Source organism: Haemaphysalis longicornis, unplaced genomic scaffold (assembly GCF_048455015.1).
Source record: "Haemaphysalis longicornis isolate Haplotype H1 unplaced genomic scaffold, Haemaphysalis longicornis Haplotype H1 scaffold_2, whole genome shotgun sequence".
Taxonomy (NCBI): domain Eukaryota; kingdom Metazoa; phylum Arthropoda; class Arachnida; order Ixodida; family Ixodidae; genus Haemaphysalis; species Haemaphysalis longicornis.
Window position 1 is genome coordinate 125,918,099 of NW_027526295.1, and position 24,554 is coordinate 125,942,652.

Sequence of the window (24,554 nt, forward strand, 5' to 3'; positions counted from 1 at the left end):
TATAACTGCTTATTGTATTACCAATTTTGTTCCACAAGTTGCAAGAGTAACAAAAAAACACAACCCTTAGATCACACGTGAATTATTCAGATTAAGCGAAAAATAAAAACACTCAGAAAATCTAACAAATCAAGCTCAGTCTATGGGTTTCAAGGAACGTCTGCAGCATATCGCTAAATAAGTTCATAATAGAGTCGCGGAAGATGTTCTTGCAATATCTTGGTTCAAAAAACAACCCCTCTCCTGTCGTTTCAACGGAGGAAGAAATAATGAAAGCTAACTTATAAACAACTTATTTCCAGTCTGTCTTCACAGCTGACAATGGTAGAAAAACGCCACTTCTGTTTCAGAATAAAAACTTTAGTACTTTACGCTTGCCTCAATTATCTGAGCCGGGTTTGGTATCAGTTTTATTGAACACCGATGAAAAAAAAGGTAGTGGACCGGATGGGATTCCCAACGCATTTTTAAACCTTTACGCTGATCCAGTGTGTACTTATCTTTTTCTTAAATTTTGCAAATCGCCTAAAGATTGCCAGGTTCCATCGGAATAGAAAATTGCAAAAATTCTTTCCCTATACAAAAGTCGTGAATCATCTTGTCCATCTAATTATAGACCAATATCTATTACGTGTACTTCCTGCAAATTTCTTGAGCATATTATTCTAAATTCCCTTAACCAATATGTGGAAGAAAATGCAATTTCCCGTTACAATCAACACGCTTTTGGTCGCGGCCTAACTCTCACACAACTGGTTGATACCTTGCATGACCTTGCCAGGGGCATTAACGATCAATTCGCAGGTTGACGTAATCTTTCTAGATATGTCAAAAGCTTTTGACCGCGTTTCCAATACCAAACTGATCCAAAAGCTTACCAGTACACTGGGCAACGGACCTGTGAAGAAGTGGATGGACAGGTATTTGCCCGACCGCTACCAATTTGTTGAATATGGTGCACATGTGTCTGAAACTTCCGGTATTATCAGGAGTGCCCCAGGGTTCTATTTTAGCCCTCATGTTGCTTCTTCTTTTTATTAATGACGTCGCTGACGCACCGGAAGTAAAAATGAGATTGTTCGCAGACCAGGAGCTACCAGGATCATTTAAAATTATATGGGTCGCTCAGAAAGTCTAAACCTAAACCAAGGCAAATTTTTCGTATTGGCTGGGAAGTGTACCACTTCGCAACGTCGCTGCCTGCAAATATCTGGCCATCTTGATATCATCCTACCTAAATTGGACTACGCATGTCGAACATATTACAAAGAAGGCTCCCAGAAAGGTATTTTTTCTTAAGCGAACCCTTCCTCATACGACACCCGAAACAAAACTTCTAGCGTATACCATGCTTATCCGCCCAATCCTCGAATATACTAATGTGGCCTGGTTCCCTTTCCCAAACAAACATGTAGGCGCTCTTCAAAGAGTACAACGTAAGGCAGTTCGTTTTAGCTATACTCGTCATAGGCGTACCGATTCACCTGCTGCTCTTTTGAAAAGAGCGGATCTGCCCACCCTGGCGAGCCGCGCCAAGCTTCATAGTCTGAGATTTTTGTATCTGGTGCTACACAACTCTTTGAAAATAAATCCGGCTAGTTATGTTAAGGCTAACTGTAAGCGCCAAACACGAAACAAGCTTTGCCACGTACTTGATGAGTATCCTTTCAAGTACAATGTTTTTGGCCACTCTTTTTTTCCATGAGCCATACGCGACTGGAATGCTCTGCACCACACTGTGTTAAGACAGGCGAAAGTTGACAGATTTGTTATTCGAGCGAGTGAATCCGTGCAGACTTTTATGTAGCCGTGATTTCTTGAGTTGACGATGTCACAAATTTTAACTCTGTCTCTGCAATTACTGTTTGTATTTGTTTTCGTTATGGTTGTCATTTGCCCCGGAAATTGAACCAATGTTTATATTCACAACGATTCTTTGCCTTTCCCTGCGCCGAATTTTACCCTACGTACGTGATATATGATTGAAATTCCAAGTACTTGCAACATGTATCTTTATCCTGTATATTGTTTGTTGTTACAATCTGACTCCACTCCTGTAATAATCCCACAACGGGACTGACAGTATTATGAAATAAATAAATAAATAAATAAATAAATAAATAAATAAATAAATAAATAAATAAATAAATAAATAAATAAATAAATAAATAAATAAATAAATAAATAAATAAATAAATAAATAAATAAATAAATAAATAAATAAATAAATAAATAAATAAATAAATTGGTATACCCCCCCCTCCCGCTAAAACAACCGACCACGGTGCGTGAACTATTCCGCTGAGTTCAAAACTTATGCGTGGCTGTTTTTAAACTCCTTTGTTCACCTCGCTGTCTTGCGCAGGTTCACCCCGCGCTGCCGAGCAAGCCAGCAATTATTGCTCAGCAAGGGGGAAGAGCGATGAAATGCGCGGAATTATTTATTTATTTATTTATTCCTACTGCCAATCCCATCAGGGAATATTGCAGGAAGGGCAAAATAATACAACATTTACTATAGTACAAACCTACAGCATTTACGCGTACAACATTATACAAAATTTAAAGAAGACAGTATCGGTTTGTGCACCTATGTGTGTAACAGTTCAGTATTAGTACATCACAACAATCATGCAGCTGCAAACAGCGTCTGAGATACCAAAAACAAAACAAAAAAGCAAATAAAAAGAAAAAAAACACAACATGATGCCGTATAAGTCGAAGCTACTATGCATTACATCGATGTGCGCAGGTGATTTTCCAGCAAAGACGAAAAAGTTTCATAAGTAGGACTGCTTGTTACTGATTGCTGATTGCTTGTTACTGATTGCTTGTTACCATGCAAACTAGAGTACCTGCATGTAGCTCCCCTAGGGGACAAGAGTTGCGCGTTCATCCGCCATCTTGAGTTCCAGGTCCTGCGGGAAAGACACCCTCCTTGTATGCAGGCTGCCGCGCCAGCGGCAGCGGCAAGGAGAAGTGGCCAGGAGCGGCCACTGAGCTGCTTATCAGCTGAGCCGCCGCCGCTGCCGCCGATTCCACAACCGCGGATGCTCAGTTGAGCAGAACTAACTGAATACGGTGCCTTGGGCGTAGCAGTGAAAGCGGCCTTTCCTGTCGAACTGGAATCCGTGGCATGTGGCAATCAGACGCGCAACTCTTGCGCTACACGATATACAGGAACCCTAATGCAAACGCTTTCGACGTGCCATGGTGGTCGCAGGCATTCGATGCGGCTGACCTTCCACGCCATTTCTTCGCACTCATGGCGACGGCGAAAACTGCATCAACGCGGTGGCCAACGCTGACAAGAAAATCTTTGGCTTGCGATGTTCGAAACTAAGAAGCATCACGGAATTTTTCTCAGCTACGTTTAGCGGTCAATAAAGTAGGCAGTGTCCGTATTGAGCAAGCGAAAGGTTTGTCTTCTGTTCAGTTTCTGTGGAATGCGTGGTCGCGTAGCACTACAGTCGGCTGCGAGGGGGTTTCCTTCGCATGCTTATAGCTGTTCACCCAACTGATCATACATTGCGTAAACAATTATAATTACTATAACAAAATCATGGATGTAACGAAATAGATAAGGCTCCGTTTTACTTATATTAACGAGGGTTGAGTGTATTTAACACTTTTGTGGTCAGTACGGAGGCCTTCACTATTGTACGATTGCGTGTATGGTGGAAACAAAATTCAATATCTATTGCAGCATAACCCATCATCGTCGCCTAACCAGGGATTTGGCTTCGGTTTTTTTCTGATTAGGGCATTTTCCCAGAGTACAGGTCCTGTATTGTTAATAGGCAGATACACATGTACATTGCTCACGGATTGAAACGCGACACTGCGAGCGCGTGGCCGCCGGCACATGCAGCACCGCCCGTGGGCGCCCGTGGAAGCGAGGTGTTGCATTGTGGTATACCGCGAGGATGAGAGCGGTTTGACCGTGGGCTTACTGCTCCCGAATGCCAATGAGCGGCACGGCCGGACTGGAGGAGCGGCGAACGCGCACTTTCATACGGCCTGCGCACCCAACAAGGAAACAATACAGCAGATTCTTGACAAAGTGAGGGCGCTTCGAACCAACCCTTTACCCTCCCAACCCTCTTTTTTCTTAGTCGACGCATCGCCTCTGGCCGAGCGAGCCGACAACGCTTGCCGCATGTGTTTTGGATCTGCCGCGGAATATCACCGGTACCAATGAAAGCCTTCGCTGCTGTATCTCACCAAAAAGTAGACTCGTGCACTTCAGTTGCATGAGTTTTAGCTGTATGTTTTTGACAGTGCGCTCGGTGCCAGCGGTCCGCTCAGCCCGACCGGAGCGTGAGCAGCAGAAACACGTTTAGCTAAGCGATAACCGTATCATCCCTCGGCGGGAAATCATTCGCGTCACTGGTCGTGCCCTGTGCGGGTGCAAACCAAGACATCAACCGAAAGCAAAAATAAGAACTCATATTTCAGTCACGGAAAATGCCGCGTTTATTGCCTGCCTCACCATTTTCATATAATACAGCCGCTGATAAGATATAAAGGCCTCGCATATTTTTCTTCATGTGCCCTGAGTTAAAATGTTTCTTTCAATTTTTTTATTAGGCGCTTCCGAGTGATAATGTTAGGCTGTTTGACCCTATTAGACCGAAAATTCAGAAAGGGGGAAAGAATCGCCTATTTTAATGGCGCACATGAAAATTTATACGGACAGGTATCCCGTGTACCCACTGCAGGGCTAGGGCAGTGGCAAATGCGCGCGCGCCGCCGCTCTACCCTGCCCGTGCTGTAGGTCAACTGGCGAGGGTTAGAGTTCCTGTATGCTCCCGTAGGGAGCATATACAGGAACTCTAGCGAGGGTTGGTCCGTAGCGCCACGAACTAGCGGCGGTGAAAGGTGGGAACTATATCCGAAGCGCAGGCCGTATGAAAGTGCGCGACCGCCGCTCCTCCAGCCCGGCCGTGTGAGCGGGAGTGTGGTTCCCTGCAGCGACAGCGGGGCGCTGTAAGCCCGGAGCGCTTGATCGCGTTTGTACGCCGACGGCAGTCGCCCGGCGGTGCGCGCAGCCCATTTCGCGACATCGTCTGCGCGCGCGCTCTTGTTACGCGGGCCCTTCCGATGCGGCTCGGATAATGCGTATTTAAGGCACCGTCACGCTTATCTGCATAGAACGAACGTCTGCACGAAGGAACAGCAAACTTTATTCCAGGATGTAAACTAACGAAGAAGAAAGACACATTTGCAGTTGCGTTCGAATGGAGTGCGGGGCATTAGTACTTCGTCGGTCCTCCTCTCGCGGCCACGACGGCAGCCATTCTGCGTGGCAGACGGTCGTACAGGCTGGTGGTGAAGGTGGACCAAACCGCCAGCCTCTGCCATTCCGTGTGCACCGCCGCCCACAGGTCGTCCGCGGAACACAGTTGCGGTGGACGGCGAGAAATTGCTTTCTTTATTTCCCCCCAGACGTTTTCAATAACGTTCATGTCCGCACCTTGCGGCGGCCACTCAAGCACCATCACACACCTCTCCTCCAGGAGGTTAGTGACGCAAGCAGCAGTGTGGCTGCCGTCGTGGCCGCGAGAGGAGTGCCGACGAAGTACTACACACGAACGTGCCTGCAAATGCGTCTTTTCTTTTTGTTACTTTATATCCTAAAATAAAGTTTGCTGTTCTGTCGTGCAGAAGACGTTCGTTTTGTTCATATGAGCGTGACCGTGCCTTACATGCGCATTGTCTAAGCCGCATCTGAAGGGCCCGCGTAACAAGTGCGCGCGAGAAAATGATGTCGCGAAATTGGCTGCACGCACCGCCGGGCGACTACCGTCGGCGCACAAACGCGCTCCAGCGCTCCAGGCTTACAGCGCCCCGCTGTCGCTGCGGGGATCAACACTCCCGCTCATTGGCAACCGGAAGCAGTAAGCCCACGGTCGAACCGCTCTCACCCTCGTGGTATACCAAAATGCAACACCTCGCTTCCACACCCTCGCCTCCAGAATAGAGAGAGAAAAAAAACGTGTTTATTGAAAAAACAACGAGGAGGAGTTCTTAGTTCAAGTCTCCCTTCATCTTTTCCATCCTCAACAGCCCTCAACACCAGCAGGCACTGATCATTGAAGTCGGAGCGGGTCAGAGCTCTCTCCCCAAGCTCTTCAGAAATAAGGGAGAGATTTCGCGAATGTAGTGGGGCGTGCGCGCAGCCAACACCATCTGAATGATCGCCCGGGTGTTCACCGATGTGGCATTGTGGGGAGTATACGTCGGGGTGCAATATATGGCATTTAGTGGGATAGGAAAAGGTAGTCTTCTGGAGTGCACGGAGCTGCCGTTCCTCCTCTTTTATTACGTGTTTATGCGGTGCTGGATAGATGACGCGTTATGACTCATAATGTTGAGTAATTTTGTGATACCTGATCAACGGGGTTGGCCTAATCTGCTCGCTTCCCGGGGCTCGGCGGGATAGCTCTCAAGCCAACAGGTGGGCGATTCCGTATCCCAGCACGGTTGAGTGGGCGGGTGCACATATGATTGTGATGGATCTGTCTGGGGAACTCTGGCAGGTGAGCTGGTAGGTTTTCCAGTGAATTCGCCCGCACGATAACTTACGGCTGGCTTCCTGCGAATCTGTGATGATTACTTTGGTTTTAGTTTGCGTTATGGCGAGAGCGACGGCCGCTTCTTCCGCTTGTACGGGTCGTATCCGGGTAGGGTTAGGCTGCTGACCTGCTTATTGTGCTGGACAACCATGGCTGTCATTGTTCGTATGCCGGGATAGGAAGACGCGTCCGTGTAAGCTGTGGTTAGTTCCTTCCCGCAGTATGTGTGGATGACCCTGGCTCTTGCTTCCGTGCGCCCACTGTGATGCATGTTTTGACAGAGCGACGCAATGTAGAGGTGCTTTCTGATATTGCGGTGTAGATTTATCATTTGAGATGTCTTACGCTGCAGAAGGGATGTGAGCCCCGGACGAGAGAGAAGAATCCCCCCGTGCTCGTGAATCCGAGTCTCAATACTTCGTTGGAAAGACGGGCTTCCGCGAGTTCGTCGGCGTTATTGTGATGCCGAGCTTTATTGGCTTGGCGGTGGCCGTGCTGACGGGGAATCCTGGAGCTGTTTGCACGCCTTCCTAAAGATAACATCCAGCTTTTCAATTGTTCACTTGGCGAGAAGAGCATAGGTTATGGCGTACGTAAGTCAGAAGATTATTAATGCTTCGACGAAGCGAAGAGTGTAGACCGCGCGCATTTCCTGTGTTCTGGTGGCTACTCGCCTGACCATGTGTGATTTGGTCTTAGGTTTGTTTCAGTCTATTTATTTGGATGGAGTTTGTGCGATCGACTTGAAAGGTCATACCAAAGATCTTCGTATCCGGGGAGGGAAGAATGGTGTGGAGCAGCATGTCGACTATGTTAGTTGGTGACCTTTGGAGGAGTTTCTTTCTTATAGAAGTAAGGAGGAGTTCTGAAGTTTTTTGGAGCACATTGTAGGCCGCAAGGCTTTGCGTAATGATTTACCATGTTCGCTGCAATTTTCAGATGCTCCTCAAGCTCGCCTGGGGATCCTGTATTCGATCAGACGGTAATATCGTCTGCATGCAAACGTGATGTATGCCCGGAATGGAATCCAATATGGGAGGGAGACTGATGAGCGCAATGTAAACAACAAAGGGAAGAGCACCTCCGCTTGAGGAGTGTAGTGGCTGCTCAGCAGGTTTGGATCTGTGATTACATCTCCACTTTCGGTATCACCCTACGAACCGTGAAGAAATCCCTAATGTACTGACACACTCTAAGCCCGCAGTTTCGAGTATTTGATTGCGAGAGGATGGCGGCACGTTTCACGTCGTCAAATGCCCCTTGAGGTCCAGCGCGAGAGTGGCTGTGAGTGAGTTCGCGTGGCCGGCAGCCACTTCTACCTTGATCTTGGGTAACATTTCTTGCGTGGACAGACGAGGTGGAAAGACAAACATGATTGTTGGAAGCTTATCGTGATCTTCGACATATTTTGTAGTCTGTTTAAAACGATCGGTTCTAACAGTTTCCCTAGACATTATGCGAGGAGAATATGTCTGTTTAAAACGATCTGTTCTAACAGTTTCCATAGACATTATGTGAGGAGAATAGGTCGAAGGTTATCAGTACTAGGCTGTTTGCCCAGCTTAGGTGTGGTCCTGACTGCCGGTGTCTTACATTCATCTGGGAATAATCTCGTCTGCCAGACGTGATTGAGATAATCTGTTAGATCAAGCACGAAAGGGGTGTCCAGGGTAGCCAGTGCCTGGTTTTTTATTTGAACTATTCTGGGCTCCGAATGGCGGCGAAACTTGACCAGGGCGACCCTAACGTCATAGAAATGGATGTCGTCGTCTAGGAGCGGGTTGGGGATTCCAGAGTGTGCTGGAAAGGGCTGTGTAGGGTGAGTGCGGAGATAGCGGGCCGTAAGAGTGGCCATAAGAATGCGCGTGTCGGCCGAGTGTTGATTAATTGTTCTTGCCACAGCGCACAACGGATATAATAGCACTTCAGGCGGCCAATTCCAGAATAGTAGCCAAGTACGTTAGACAGAGCTACACCACCGGATTGCCAGTGGCCGAGCAAGAATGTCAGAAATAGGGGGTCATGTGGCTGGTTTAGTAGGAATATCATAAGTAGGAAGGATAAGTAGGAACGATCATTGTGAAACAAACGAAATTATAATAAACCGAATTTACGGAAAGATATCGTGCATGGCTCAGAAAATAATATGTATGTGTGTAGAATATTATTATCATTCGCTTAGCCATGTAGTTTAGACTCATGCAGGTAGGGAGGTATGCCTGCTCCGGAAGTAACCATCATGCCGAATACCTAAGAGGCTACACTAGAATGGTTTAACCATGCTAAGAATGCTCTTGGGGACGCAAACAGCACTCCCTCACCAGAGAAGGATCTGGCTACCCTGGTGTAGAAGATGGCCGCCACCTCCCATGACCATGTAGCTCTAGTCTGCCTACTAATATTAGCTTAATGGCTTGCCCTGCATACATAATCTCAGACGTCGCAAAACACACGATTCAGAAGGATAATCAAACTTTGGTTTTGAAGGCGCCGTGAAGAGAAGCTGTATTTGTCTTTACCTAATTTTGTCTGCACGAATGACCTGTTAGCAGCATAAGTTCCTAATATTTTCACAATTCATTGCTCATGGAATTTAGAAGACGAAGCACATCGCAAGGAGACCATGAGCACATCATCGGTCGGCAGCGCAACTAGCAGTGGCAATACAGTAAGAACATTAAAAAGTGAAACAATCTCTGTATATATTTTTCTGTACAAGTGAAAACCCGATATTGCAAAATATTGAATCATTTATTCGTTGCCATCAACAGTTTTCTATCCACGTGACCGGTGTCGCGACCACTTCAGTTGTCTGACAACCATTGTAGCAGAACTAAAATCTACTGCCTGTTTGAATGATTTGTAGCGAGCTTCCCTTCTGTGGTTCACGTTGTTTTGCCTAATTCTCTTTGGAATCATGCGTTGTTTGTATCACATGGCACAAAACCGTTCAAGGAAAAGAAAGTGCCCCGTGCGCGATTTCAACTTGTGGCCACCAGGCCAGCCCAAGGTTATGTCCAGGCTGCATTGAAGTCAGACGCCTTACTCACTAGACTATCAACGCGAGAAGCGCGCGCAGCAGAAAACTGCTGCATAACAGCCGCTTCTCATTTGTAATCAAGCACTCTGGTGTGTTTTCATAAATTCTAATCAACCCAGAGCATTAACCGCGAACATATTGTTGAAAGTTTTTGCAGAAGGCCAAAGTGGAGCATATCCAATAAATGAAACAACGGTAACAGCATTATTTTATTGGAGGTAACCGGAAAGCAATCGAACTTCGTGGTGGTGGAACTCGGTGACTCGGCACTCCGCGACTGGGCTTCTCACAAGTTATTTTTGCGCTTGATGAGTAAATGACGGGTTAGTTTTAAGTTCAGACTACTTGAAGTGCCTTCGATAAACGTGCTTACGTAGTAAATGCTCATTTTGAGCTTTTGGTTCATTATCTCGTCAGGTCAGAGGTTTCATATTTGCGCAACTCACATTACAGGCTTCATGAGACAGACATTGGTAGTTTAAACTCGTGCGAAACAGCACGAAGATTTTACAAATACCCTGTTAAATTTATTCGGGGCTACTTCTGCCTCCGCCAGTCGCATGCGCTGTTGACTGAAAATTCGACTATGTTGATCAGTCGTATCAGAGATTAGACGTCTCCTGTTCAATTGCATGGTGAGTTTAGTCGTGGCGCCAATGTTGTAACTTTATCTGACCGTTTGCAAGCCCGCTTTATGCTGAGGTTGAGCAGACGAGGGGAACTGTGATTGGTCCTTACCAAGACGCCACTTCAAGAGTAAAGGATAAAGCCTCGGTGAAACCGTTAACTGCATTTTTTTCTTATTTGCCAATATCGCGCAACGAAACGCGTATGCATTTTTTGTTTATAATGTTTCTAAAGGTGCAAGTACCAACACAACACCTTTTTTGAAGTCCCTTCCCGACTTCTATAAATTGCTTTATTTCTCAGGGAATAAAGCATTGCTCGCTGTCGGATAAGCGCTTGGGGCACTGTAAAATACCAATCCTAGGAATAAAACTAAATAAATTAATTGTAGGGAGGAATACTTTCAAATACCCCCAAAAAGTTGACAACAAGGTAAATTGGACTACAAAATACAGTTATACAGTAGCATTTTCGCAGGCTTGAGGCAATGAATACTCTAACAAATACTATAAACGACACTTTTTCTTGCTGCACCAAAGGGGTAAAAAGTCTGCAGGTCTTATATTACTGCATAGTTTATTCACTTGTTAATGCAAACACTAGAAAGTATTGCAGCCATAGGTTGCATAATAAACTGTAGCTTGCAAAATAACCGTGAAAAGGTAGGTTTAAAAGCACATTTATTTCTGCAAAATTGAGTCTTTCAGGGAACCTTCTTTAAAATGTCGGAATTTCGAGATATGTATTTCAGTGCGTCCTATATTCTAACTGCTAGAATGATCCTGCCTTATAAGCATACTGTGCCTACGATTGTGCAGCATATATCATCATGCCCAATACTTCAACTACGAGCTTGGTTTTAAAAAAAACATTAATCTATTTGGTTTGTCGACTTGCTGTAACCAGTTGCTGCTAGCCTGTCTGGCGCCAGATCCAGAGTGAAAAAGTTGTCACTGCGCCTTAAGGTCTATTTAACAAATATTTAATCTACCTAGAAAACACAATAAATACAGCACCTATGGTCGTGGTGTGCATGGTGCCGGAAGTAAGGTGCTGTGAATCTATTTGGGCCGACCACCTCTCCAGCAGTTCTGTACCGTCATGCTCTGAAAATTGTGTATTACCTGTACTTGATTCTAAAATCAAAGGCTCCTTAACTTGCAAGATCAACAAGGGCACAAAATTGTGTTACACTTGTTTTTAATGTCTACCATGCGCACAAGAAAGCTTGTAGTTTTAGTAAGGCTACATACATTATTAAGCCTAGACAGCTCAATGCGAAGAGGATAAAACGCATCGAAATAAGCAGATAAGGCAGGCAGCCCTGGTGTACAGCTGCTGAGGTGGTTGAATGAATGCCAACTGTGCGCAGTCGGAGTTAGCACCCAACACAGCATTTCTTGCATGGTATAACCTTTAGGCGTCACGAGCATTACTAGGGTGCAGTATGTTTTAATGAGAACTGCTAAAATGTTCCAGTCATTTAGGTGTCTTTTGTTTAGGTAGGATACTTTCCAGTTCTGACAAATTCAATGCTTGAGTCTGTTCGTTCATGCTACAGAAGGCTATAACACCAAACACAACAAAAAAATAAACAAGATGACCGGCTAGCTAAAGAACAGGGGTGATATGCTTTTGTGTAACCACTATATCAAGCCATGTTTCCCGATAAAAAAATTATTTATGGTTATTTCAAGTTTAAAGATCTTGGGTATAAATGGCGTGGCCAAATGGTAACGAAAATAGGGGCACAAATCGCTATTTCTCCAGCATTGACTTGTGGTCTGCTTGTTTTTTTGTCTGCACGTCCGATACGCTAAGCTTTGTGAACACCAACACGGCAGACATGGTCTTTTCAATGAACTCTCAAAGTGGTGATGGCATCACGTCTTTCCACAAAACCGATTTCAGAGCTGTCATTTAGGTACAGATAAACAGATGCTCATCCTTACCTCTTAAAATTATTTTATCGTGCCAATAAAGAATATTGCTCAGAGCAACAATAAATACGACCCAGAATGTTTGTCCTGTGTAAGTGCTTGTGCAAACTTTCAGAAGGTATATTGTACACTGAAAATTTATTTAAAATGTAGTATTTAGACTGACAAAGAGCTTGTAAGCTTTGAAAAAGTACAAATTTAACAAGGGCAGCCAAAACAACCCTCATAAAAAGAAGTAAAATACCTGCCGTCAGCTTGATTCAGTGGTCCGCAGCCTTTGCACAAACTCAATCATCTTGGGGTGCACGCATGCTTTCGCTCCTTGTTGAGTTTGTGCCCGTGGGGGGTTGACGTTGAACAAATACCTGGAAAACAAGGCAGGCACGATTGATCCGCTTCGTGATGCTTATATTCATGCTGCACTGTATTCTATAGGGTGTATGCACCGGCCACTCAGCCACACGGTGGAGCCGATTCCGTTTATGTGGTTCGAGAGGTGCGCGAGGAGTGCCATGGATAAAGTGATTCGTTCCACACTAGCTTGGTAACATCCTTGAGCGTCCGTTTTCTTGTTTCTTGCATTGCCCCAAACAACCATGCCTGGAGTTACAAAATGTTTCTACCAAGGCTTGCAACAATACTGCATGTGGTGGTGGCATGTGCGACGAGCCGGTCATTTTACCATGTTAGCAAGGCCTACTGCGTGGTTCTTATGGAGTGTAAGAGACGTTGAGGAGCTCTGGAGACAGCATTCTGATGCATTGGACGCGTGAACATCCTCCAGCTGGGATTCCTGCGAAGTTAGGCAATTATGCAAACGGCCTGGGTTGAGGTGGTATCGAGGTTTGTATGCATCATAACTAAGTGCGACGGCGGCGATTCACTCATTTGGGCCGATGAAGGTTACGCCGATGGTTTCCAAGTGTTTTTTTCTCCTGATGCACGCGAAGTGTAAATTAGAAACAGGAGAAGCTCACGGTACAGGCTTGGTTATTAGGGGACTCGAAGGACTCGAAAGACTCGTGTCCGGTGATCGAAATGATGTGCATTTCCGGTAGTTGATGAGCGCTTTGCAGAATTTTGAGGGCCGCTGGTGTTATGTGACATAGCAGGAAGGTGCTATTTGTGGCAGGCAGACTGGCAGTCGGTCATTACAGTGAGGCAGTCGTTTTCAATGGCGGAGGCCAGAGCGGTGGCAAGTTCTTTGGCTGCATCAATAGATGTTGTGGGTACTGTAGCGGGCGTAAGTTGTGCACCGTTGGCGTCGGTGACGCTCACAGCATGGGCAGCTTGTTGGTGGTGCGGAGAGGCATCCGCGTAGCGAGTAAAAGGGGAGTTTAGAAAGCGTTTTTGAAGGACTCGCCTCCGGGTTTCTGGACGTGTCGTGTTATAGACTGGTAGCATATTTCTAGGATTGGGTGCGACTTTGATAGATTGTAGGATGGCTAGAGGGATGCGTTGCATCTATTCGCAGTTTCGGGGATGCCTGTAGCTGATCCGCGTGAGTGTAGCCCTGCTGGTTGGCGTGAGATTGAGTCGCGTGGATCTGGAGATGCGATGAGCGTCTTCCACTTCCCCCATATAATATGGATACTGAGCTGAAGTTTTCTTGTTGCTGTTTCTGAAGGTAGTTCAATGGCCGCCTTGTAGGCTTGTCGTATGGCGATGTTTCGTTTTCCTTTCTCCGCGGGTTTCATGGCCGAGTACGATGTCCCGTACGTAACCCGGATAATGCGGAGGGTGTGAAGGATGCACACGGTGTTAGTTTCTTCTAACCCAAATAGCTGATGGCAGACCTTATGGAAGGGGTGCATGTGTTGGTTTAGAGTAGTTGCAATAGAAGCATAATCTGGGTGCCTGAGCCGTCTTTTGGTATCCGGGTGCTTATCAAAAATTTCGGTTTCGGGGGGTGGGTGGTGCCGAGGTACTCCTGACGGGGTGGTGGGGGTGTTGGGGGTGAGCATATAAAACCCTTGAAGGGGGTGCTTGTGGTTGTGGAATCTTTTTGTGTGGGTATTCACCCCTAGGGGTATTCACCCCTTCACCCCTACAAGGGGTATTCACCCCTACAGGGTTTATTCACCCCCTCCACCCTCCTGGGAGGGTGGAGGGGGTGAATAAACCCTGCCCCCCCTTCCTATCGCAGGGGACATAAAGTTTGTTCGCTCTCTCTCTCGCTATCTTGAAGCACGCAAGACATAGCGCCCCGGATTAAGAAAGACGTATTTGAAATCCCAAGCACAGCCTAACTAAGCACTATCATCGGCGTTGATGTAAAAAAGGCTTTCGGTAATGTTGGCCATGACACGATCCTCCAAAGCCTTTAAGAAACTCGGCCTGGCACACGCCTTTTCAATGATATCAAATATTTTCTCTTTTATCCCACTGCCCGCTATATTGGAGCCGTCAAACAACAGTCAGCCCCCTTGTCCATACGCCGTCGTACGCCTCAAGGCTCCATCCTATAGGCCATTCTGTTTAATTTACGTATCAAAAACGTGCCCTTTAAATTATTTTAAGTTAGGGATCTCCGCCATGTCATTTATGCCGACGATATCACAATTTTTATTTTCTGAGGTGGTCCGGGTTCTCAGGAGAGTACCCTCTTGGATGGCTTGGATATTGTGCGAGCTGATGCACAATTCGTGGGCTTGGAATGCACCCCAGTAAAATCAGACTATGTCGTTGTTCTTAATCTGAGCAATAAACAAATTCTGTCGTTCCCTTATCAGCCTCACTGTAAACGGCCACCCAATTCCTGGATGACCTCACATCCGCAACCTCTGCTTTATATGGAAACAAGATGGTAAAACCACAGTATTAACCAAAAGATCGAAAGAACCAGTCAGATCAATTTAATCAATAACATGCTGCGTTGACTCACCCGCCACAGCACAGGCCTCAAAGAACACCAGCTTCGCAAGATAGTGGAAGCAAATATCTTTTCCATAGTTTTGTAACCCCTTCCCTACCTTAAAACTCAAAACAATAAGTTGGAGATCGGAAACCAGAAATGCCTACGAACGGAGCACGGTGTACCCATGTGCGCGCAAAACTATCTTCTCGCTGACACGGTCCTCCACAATACTCTTGATGAGGAAGAAGCCGCGCACATCGGTGCCCAACAGCACAGGCTCACGACGTCAACCCAAGGTCGCTCCATTCTGGCCTATATAGGGTTTGCAACATCTCACTTATCCCCTTTACCAAAAGAACCTCAACCATAGGACAAAATTCCTACAATAATGGTCAAGACAATCCCGCGTCACATGTACCCGTCTTGAGATTCCAGCAGGCGCCGAAGTAGAGCCCTCCAACTTTCCAGCCCATTCATCATGATCATCACATCACCAGCCCGTCTACGCCCAATACAGGGAAATGGCCTCTCCTAATAATCTCCAGTTATCCCGGTCTTGTGCTAACAGCGACCATTTTATCCCCGAAAACTTCTTGATCTCATCTGCCCATCCAACCTTCTGCCGCTCCCTGCAACGGTTGCCTGCAGTAGGGATCCATTATGTTATCCTTATTGACCAACGATTATTTTGCCAATCGCATTACATGCTCTGCCCAAGTCCATTTCTTCTTAATTTCTACTAATATGTCCTTAACAAGCGCTTGTTCTCTGACCCACTCCGCTGTCTTCTTGTCCCTTAATGTTACACCTATCATCTTCCGTTCCATTGCCCGCTGAGTTGTTCACAATTTAATCTGACCCCTCTTAGTGAGCCCCCAAGTTTCTGCCCCGTAGGTGAGTACCGGTAAGATGCAGCTGTCATGCACTTTCTCCTTCAGGGACAATGGTAGGCTGCCATTGATTATCTAAGAATGTCTGCCGTACGCAATTCACCCCATTCTTATCCTTCTAATTATGTCTGCCTCATGGTTGGGATCCGGGGCCACAACTTGGCCTAAGTAGATATATTCCCTTTCCACCTACACTGCCTCGCCACCTATCTCAAACCGCTGTGCTGTCCCGACATGATTGATCATTACTTTGGTTTTCTCCATATTAATTTTCAGGCTCACGGTTGTACTGTGTCTAGTCTGGAAAGCATGCTTTGCAATTCCTCCCCCCGAGTTTCTTAGCAAGGCAACGTGATTAGCAAATCTGATGTGACTGAGGTGTTCTGTATTACCCCTTACTTTCACCGGCTCCCAATCCAATGTTCTGAATACTTCTTGTAAACGTGCTGTGAATAACATTGGAAATATTATGTCTCCTTGCCTGACGCCCTTCCTTATAGGTATTTTACTGCTCTCCTTATGGAGGATAATGGCGGCGGTGGACCAATTGTAGATGTCCTCTAGTATTCGTACATAATGCTCATCTACACCCTGGTGCCGTAATGCCTGATTGACTGCTGAGGTTTCGACCTAGTCAAATGATTGCTTATAATCGTTAAAGGCTATATAGGGGTTCAGTATACTCAGCGCAGTTCTCTATCAACTCATTGATTGTGTGAATATGGTCCATTCTTGATTAGCCTTTACGGAACCCTGGTTGTTCTTGACTTAAAGGTGGACCTAAATCTAAGGTTGCAGAAATTCTGTTAGCGACTACCTTGGTAAGTACCTTGTAGACGACTGACAGTAAACTGATCGGCCTGTAATTTTTCAACTCGTTCATGTCAAATGTCTCATGCATTAAGATAATTTTCGCGCTCTTCCATGATTGCGGTACACTTGAAGTGATTAGCCATTGCGAAAACACGTTTGCCTGTTTTTCAAGTACAATTTCTCCGCCATCCTTCAAGAGGTATGCTGTTATCTGATATTCACCAGGTGTTTTGCACCCTTGCATTATTTTGAAACCTTTATAACTTTTCTGTCCTATTACACGACTCCTTCCAACCCATCACATGACACATATTACGCAGACGCCACGTTTACTAACAACATAGCCACAACTGTCAAGGTGGGTCCACGTGAAGACATCACCCGTCAACACTGTAATGTACCTTCTTCTACAACTGCTGAAATTCAAGCCTTTGCCGATTCGAACATGCTGAAAACACAATCAACTCACCAAATTACCATCCGCACGAACAGTCAATGTGGCTTCAGAGAATTCACCACTCCTTACCTGCGCACATTTATCCCGAGCTAACGTGCTACATAGCAGCCCGCTGTCACCGGCACGTATTTCTAGAATGGGTTTCCGTACCAGTGTTGCGGAGTTAGAATTCTGGTATTGGAATGACTCCGGATTCATTCCACCTTGGGAATTGAATTAAGACAACGCTTGGAAGACTGGAATGGGGACTGAATTAGGCGTTTTTGCTAGGAATGAAATGGGAATGGAATGGTGATTTTCAGACGACGGTGTTGCCACCGATTGAGCCTCCGGCTGCTTAATTAGTCTGTGGTGACGACTGCGTCGGTATATCTCAAAGGGGGCAGCGGCGACGAAAACGATAATGCATACCCGGCATCTAGAGCGACTGAATCTACGCAGCCAGCCGCAGCGCGTGTGAAAATGAACTTCGAGCCCCGCAAGCGCGCCTGGTCGGTAGGTCCTTTAGGTCGGCTCTTAGTGTTTTGGCAGGCTTTTTGAGGCTTAGCTTACTCTGTACAACTGTCCGTGGCGCCGACTGCAGACCGCTGTCTGAGTGGCAGGCGGGTAATAGTGGTAACGGAATGGTGAAGCAAAGGGGGGGGGGGGGGAGACACGAACGGCACGCATCCGGAGCCGTGCTGTTTCTCACCGCAAGCTGATGCTGTGAAATCTTGGAGCTAACAATATGAAACGTTCCCGCATGAACCATGATGCAACCTGTCTGCTTGGCGTTCTCCTCTCACCCTCCACACCCGGCGCGGCTTGTACTGTAGCTGGTAAGCCGACCTGGTAGGCATCTCGCGGGAATACGGCGCCAACCTGTCGACCACGTGTCTGTGTTTCTGCAAGTCAAAACCAAGGCAGTAAAAAGAACATTGCGGGTGAGGAATGTTTGTGCACGGGACGTTCCATGAGCGTAAGAAGCGAGCTTCGGGTGTGTTACTGAGCTTTCTACCTCCACGATCTGGTAGTGGGCAGCTGGGATATACGATTACTTTAGTTATTATATAAGACAATGCATTGATTGATTGATTGGTTTATTGATTGAGTTATTAATTGATTGATTGATTGATTGATTGATTGATTGATTGATTGATTGATTGATTGATTGATTGATTGAGGGGCTTTAACGCGCCGACGCAACTCAGCCGTGCCGTAGTGGAGGGCTCTGGATTAATGTTGATCACCTGTGGATCTTTAACGTGCGCTGAATTCTTGAAGACACGGGCATTTCTACCTTCCGCCTCCATCAAAAAAGGAGCCGCCGCACCCAGGAATCGAACCTGCGTCCTCGTGTTATATAAGACAATGCAGAACACACAGCTGCCGAAAGGCGTTTGTTTGTAACGATTGCGGCTCTAATAGCGCCCTTCTTTGCGAGTGTTTTGACAGCTCTCAGCAGTTGACACCCTTCAATCGGAATGTGCAGCCCTCTCTCCTCCCGTTGTGCCAAACTTCTCCGTGGTTTGGTTGCTGCGCTTTTGTTGGCGTGGCCTTTGCGTCTGGATACACGCGTATCTGATTACTGAAGCCGTTGGCTTGAAAGTTGGAGCATCGCCCTTATTTAGTTAGGAAGGTCTCATTTCAAAGTTCTTATCAAGTCTTCGTGCATATTGGTTGCGCGTTCATGGAAACAAACTGCCTGACCATACTGGATGGATGGATGGATGGATGGATGGATGGATGGATGGATGGATGGAAGGATGGATGGATGGATGGATGGATGGATGGATGGATGGATGGATGGATGGATGGATGGATGGACTGACAGAGGGACGGATGGACGGACGGGCGGACGGATGGATGGATGGATGGATGGATGGATGGATGGATGGATGGATGGATGGATGGATGGATGGATGGATGGATGGATGGATGGATGGATGGATGGATGGATGGATGGATGGATGGATGGATGGATGTGTAGCAGCATCAACGCAGCGAAGACGACAAAGCACCAATCTGGGGCTCTCTGCGCGAGCATCCTGGCGCGAGCAGTCAGGGCTCCCGGGAACTCTGAGCGTTCAGCCAGGCATAGCTGCCGCTGGCCCGTCAGCTGATGACGTTTTCCTAATATATGTGTTCTGTGGCTCGGCGTTTTTACTTCCTCGTGTTGCCACAGAATTGGGGACCACGGACATGGCAGCCGACAATCAAACCGCTTTGGATGCCCAGCTCGGAGCCACTGCTGCAGATGACAGCCATCAAACATCCTCCGCCACTCAGAGGGACGTGGCTGCACTTTCGCTGAAGCTTCCCCAGTACTGGCCTGAGGACCCACAGCTCTGGCTCACCCAGGTAAACAGCCGGTTCGCCGTTTCTCACATCACGTCGCAGAGCCAGAAATTCAATCACCTCGTTTCTGCGCAGCCTCCTGAGATCGCAACCGAGTTTTGCGACCTGATTGTTTCACCGCCGGCGACCGCCCCGTTTGGCACCATGACGAGTGAACTCATCCAGCGGAAGACAATGTCGGAACAGCGACGGTTGCAGCTTCTACAATCTGAAGAACTCGGTGATCGCAAACCCTCAGAGCTACTGCATGGCCTTCAACAGCTCCTTGGAGAAAAGGAAGCCACGTTCGATCAAGCTTTGCTTCGAGAGCTTTTTCTTCAACGCCTGCCCACCTCCGTCCGCTTGGTGCTGGCCACCGCTTGAGGTTTCTTCATTTCTCAGCTGGCCCAACTTGCCGACTCCGTCATGGACGTTTCCACTGTTGTCGAACGTCCCGTGTTCAACCTATCACTCCCGGAACTTTCCGGGCCCACTATAGCAGCACCACAACGCCGTCTCCACCTGCGCTGCAGAGCCTGCGTGAGGAATTCCGTGGGAAGATCACCAAGCTATCAGATCAGATCACCGCTCTCTCAGCTCAGCGCCAACACTCTCCACGCGCGGCCGCTCCTTCTCGGGCCGCCGTTCGCCGTCACCTTCAAGGCAAGGCGCATGCTGGTATCATAGCAACTTTGGAAAAGCAGCGCGGAAGTGCACAACCCCCTGCACTTTTCAGGGAAACTCCCCGGCGCACCACTACAGGCGGTGAGTGGTGTCGGTTGCAAAGTAAGCCGCTCGTTTTTTGTGGCGGACAGAACCACCGTACTGGGTTTCCTTGTCGACACAGGCGCTGAGGTCAGCGTAATACCGTCCTCAGCCGTGTTTCGCAAGCGCAGGCACACCCCATGCAGCTTACAAGCCGCCAACAAGACTCCCATTGCAATCTACCGAGAACAATCGCTGTCACTCAACATTGGCCTCTGGAGAACATTTCGATGAATTTTTTTTATCGCTGATGTGGCCTACCCCGTTCTTGGCGCAGACGTCTTGCATCACTACAACTTGTTAGCTGACATGCACCGCAAGCGCCTCATTGATGCTACAACGCACCACTGTGTGCTTGGCATGGCATCGAAGGAACCGCTATTGGCGGTCGCAAGCACCTCGTCGAAGTCGCTCTATGACAAGCTTCTTGAGGAATTCCCGTCCCTTCTGCGACCTGCCAACTTCCTCCTCCGTGACCGACATGACGTCACTCATCACATTGTCACTACGGGCCCACCCATTCACGCTCGAGCTCGACGCTCACTGCCTGATCGCTACAAGGTCGCACGTGACGAGTTGGAACACATGCTTGAGCTCGGAATAGTTCGACCGTCGTCGAGCCCTTACGCATCCCCGCTGCACATGGTTCGAAAGCCGTCACCTGGAGACTGGCATCCCTGCGGAGACTACCAGTTGCTCAACAATGCCACTGTTCCTGATCGTTACTCCCCTCCGCACATTGCAGACTTCTCAAAACCACTGCATGGGGCGACGATTTTCTCTAAGATCGACCTTGTTCAGGCCTACCATCAGATTCCTGTGGAGCAGGCAGATATCCCGAAGACGGAAATCATCACGCCGTTCGGACGTTTTGAGTACGTGCGCATGCCTTTCGGCCTTGGCAACGCTGCACAAACGTTCCAACGGTTCATTGCCACCGTGACCCGAGGATTACCTTTCTGCTTCGCTTACATCGATGGCTTGCTTGTGTTCTGTAGCGACGCAGAACAACACACCCAGCACCTTCGCCAACTTTTCATTCGCCTCGCCGAATACGGCCGTATCATCAATAGAGCCAAGTGCGAGTTCGGTGCTCACGAGCTGGACTTCATCGGCCACCGTGTAGGCAAGAATGGCATTCGCCCCTTGCCTTCAAAAGTGCAGGCCATCGAAGACTTTCCGCAGCCATCTTCCATACGCAAACTCCGCGAGTTCCTTGGCCTCCTATATTTTTACCGCCGTTTCAACCCGAACGGCGCCGCTCTCCTCCGCCCATTGAAAAACATGCTAACGGGAAACAAACCAAAAGCATCTCCACCCACGTGGTCTCCAGAAGCACTAACCGCTTTCAAAATAGTCAAGACCAAGTTGTCCCAGACAACCCTTCTCGTTCATCTGAGACCGGGAGTTCCGTTTTGCCTAATGACCGATGCATCTGACGCAGCAGTCGGAGCTGTCCTGCAACAGTTTGTGTACAATGCCTGGCAACCCCTTGCTTTCTTTTCCCGCAAGTTGTCACCCGCGGAGTCACGCTACAGCACTTTCTGAAGAGAACTCCTTGCAATGTACATGGCTGTACGTCACTTCAGGCACTTCTTGGAGGGTCGAGAGTTCCATATCCAGACGGACCACAAACGTCTGACCTTCGCCATCCGGTCGAACTCCACCAAATTTTCACCCCGTAAAACCCGCCATCGGTCTTTTGTCGCGGAATTCACAACGGACATACCGCACGTGCAGGGACAGGACAACGCTGCCGCGGATGCACTCTCACGTGTCGCCGCAATCTCCAGTTCCCACAACTCGGCTGACATCGACTTCACCGCACTCGCATCAGCGCAACAACATGACGCCGAAATAATAGCCCTACGGAAAAAACCCGGCGCGCTGCACCTTTCCCAAGTACCCATCCCATCGTGTGCTGTCCCGGTGCTTTGCGATGTTTCCACGCACACCCCGCGTCCACTCGTTCCGGCGAATTTCCGACGCATTGCTTTCGATGCCTTCCATAGACTATCGCACCCTGAAATACGAGCCACGCAACATCTGCTGACGCAGTGTTTCGTTTTCCCGGGCATCAACAAGGACGTACGCGAGTGGACGCGCTGCTGTCTCGTATGGGAGCAGTCAAAGGTTAACCGGCACACCAATGCCCCTCTCGGCTTGTTTACGGCACCAACTGAGCGTTTCAACAAGGTGCACGTAGACATTTTGGGGCCCTGGCCTCCTTCAAAAGGCAACACATACCTACTAACTTGCGTGGATTGGTTCACGCGTTGGCCCGAGGCGTTCACTCTTCCCGACATCCGTAGCGAAACCATCGCAAATGCCTTCGTTGCCGGCTCGGTTTCCCGCTATGATGTCCCATCAACTATCACCACCGACCGAGGTCGCCAGTTCGAGTCGGCCCTCTTCAAGAACCTTCTGACCCTTCTTGGCACTTCCCGCATTCGGACCACAGCGTACCACCCCATTGCCAACGGGCTTTATGAGCGTTTTCACCGCTCCCTCAAAACTGCACTCAGGGCATAGCCGGACACTACCCATTGGTCCACCTCCCTTCCGTTCGTTCTGCTGAGTCTTCGGGCTACTTTGAAGCAGGATCTACATTGCACGCCCGCAGAGATGGTCTTTGGTGCGTCGCTCCGCCTGCAGGGAGAGTTTTTTACTGATTCCGAATCATCACCATGCCATGATCCCACCGACTACGTGACCAAACTAAGAGGTTCGTTGCACTCCGTGCGCCCGCACCACGCTGTCAACAGAGTGCCGATGCCCATGTTCCCAGAGAGCTGACAACGTCCCCGTACGTTTTTGTCCGGCGTGACGCTGTGCGCAAACCACTTCAGCGCCCATATGACGGACACTACCGCGTCATCCACCGTGCTGATAAACATTTCACCGTGGATTTGGATGGCAGACACGACACTATTTCTGTTGGTCGCCTCAAACCAGTGTTTATTGAAGAGCCGCTCTCTACACAGGAAGACCAATCCACAATACTAAGTGCGGTTCACCCTCTCCAGCCCCCCCTGTCGCAACAGACAACAAAACCCACACGACGACCTCCAAAAGTATCCTTCCGGCTTACCCCACCACTCCGCCGCTAGAGGGGAGGCCTCCTGTAGCAGCATCAACGCAGCGAAGACGACGAAGCACCACTCTGGGGCTCACTGCGCGAGCCTCGTGGCGCGAGCAGTCACTGCTCCTGGGAACTCTGAGCGTTCGACCAGGATAGCTGCCGCTGGCCCGTCAGCTGCTGACGTGTTCCTAATATATGTGTTCTGTGGCTCGGCGTTTTTATTTCCTCGTGTTGGCACACGTCTATACACCATGGCTGAAAGCGAGGGAACGCTGTAAATAGGGGGAAGCTTGAATGATTAAGGCTGACGCCAACTACGAGACAGAAATCCGGGGCAGAATAGTTATGGGTATAGGAGCACTCGACAAGCCCTTCCAAATAATGTAAAGGGAGCTACCTGTGTTACTCAAAAGAAAAATCTGCAACAACTGCATACTGCCGGTGATGACACACGGAACTACAACTTGGCGCCTTACTAAACTAGTGTAAAAAAGCTTAGGTCGGCTGAAACGACCATGGAACAAATAATATTACGAATAACACTGAGGGACAGAATCGACCTACGTGGATCACAGAAAAAAAGTACAATAGAATATCATCGTCATCATCATGATCAGACTATTTACTCCTATTGGAGGGCAAAGCCCCTCCCATAGATTCTCTAATTACCCCGGTCCTGTGCTGAGTGCGGCCAATTTGTCCCCGCTAACGTCTTGATCTGATTTCCCCATCTATCTTTCTGCCGCCCCCTCCCGCGCTTGCCTTCTCTAGGGATCCACTTTGTTATCCACTCTGCTTTGACCAACCGTTATCTTGCCTTCTCATTACGAGCTCACCCACACCCATTTCTTCTTAATTTCTACTAATCTGTAATTACCACGCGTTTGCTCCCTGGCCCACTCCGCTGTCTTTTTGTCCCTTAATATTACGCCTATCATCATCCATTCTGTTGATCACTCTATCGTCCTCAATTTAAGTTAAACCATTTTAGTGATCCTCACCTTGGCCCTCCAATATGGGGGGCCAAGGTGAGTACCGGTAGGTGAGTACCGGTGAGTACCGGTGAGTTGTCATAAACGGTCTTCTTCTGGGAAAATGGTAGGCTGTCATTCAGTATCTGAGAACGCCTGCCGAATGCTCTCCACCCCATTCTTATACTTCTAATTATCTGTGCCTAGTGGTTGGGATC

At 48.0% G+C, this 24,554-nt stretch overlaps 1 pseudogene; it reads left to right on the forward strand.

Moving 5' to 3' along the window:
* Positions 1 to 19,383: 19,383 nt before the first annotated feature.
* On the forward strand, positions 19,384 to 20,205 carry LOC144168277 (uncharacterized; annotated as a pseudogene).
* Positions 20,206 to 24,554: the final 4,349 nt, after the last annotated feature.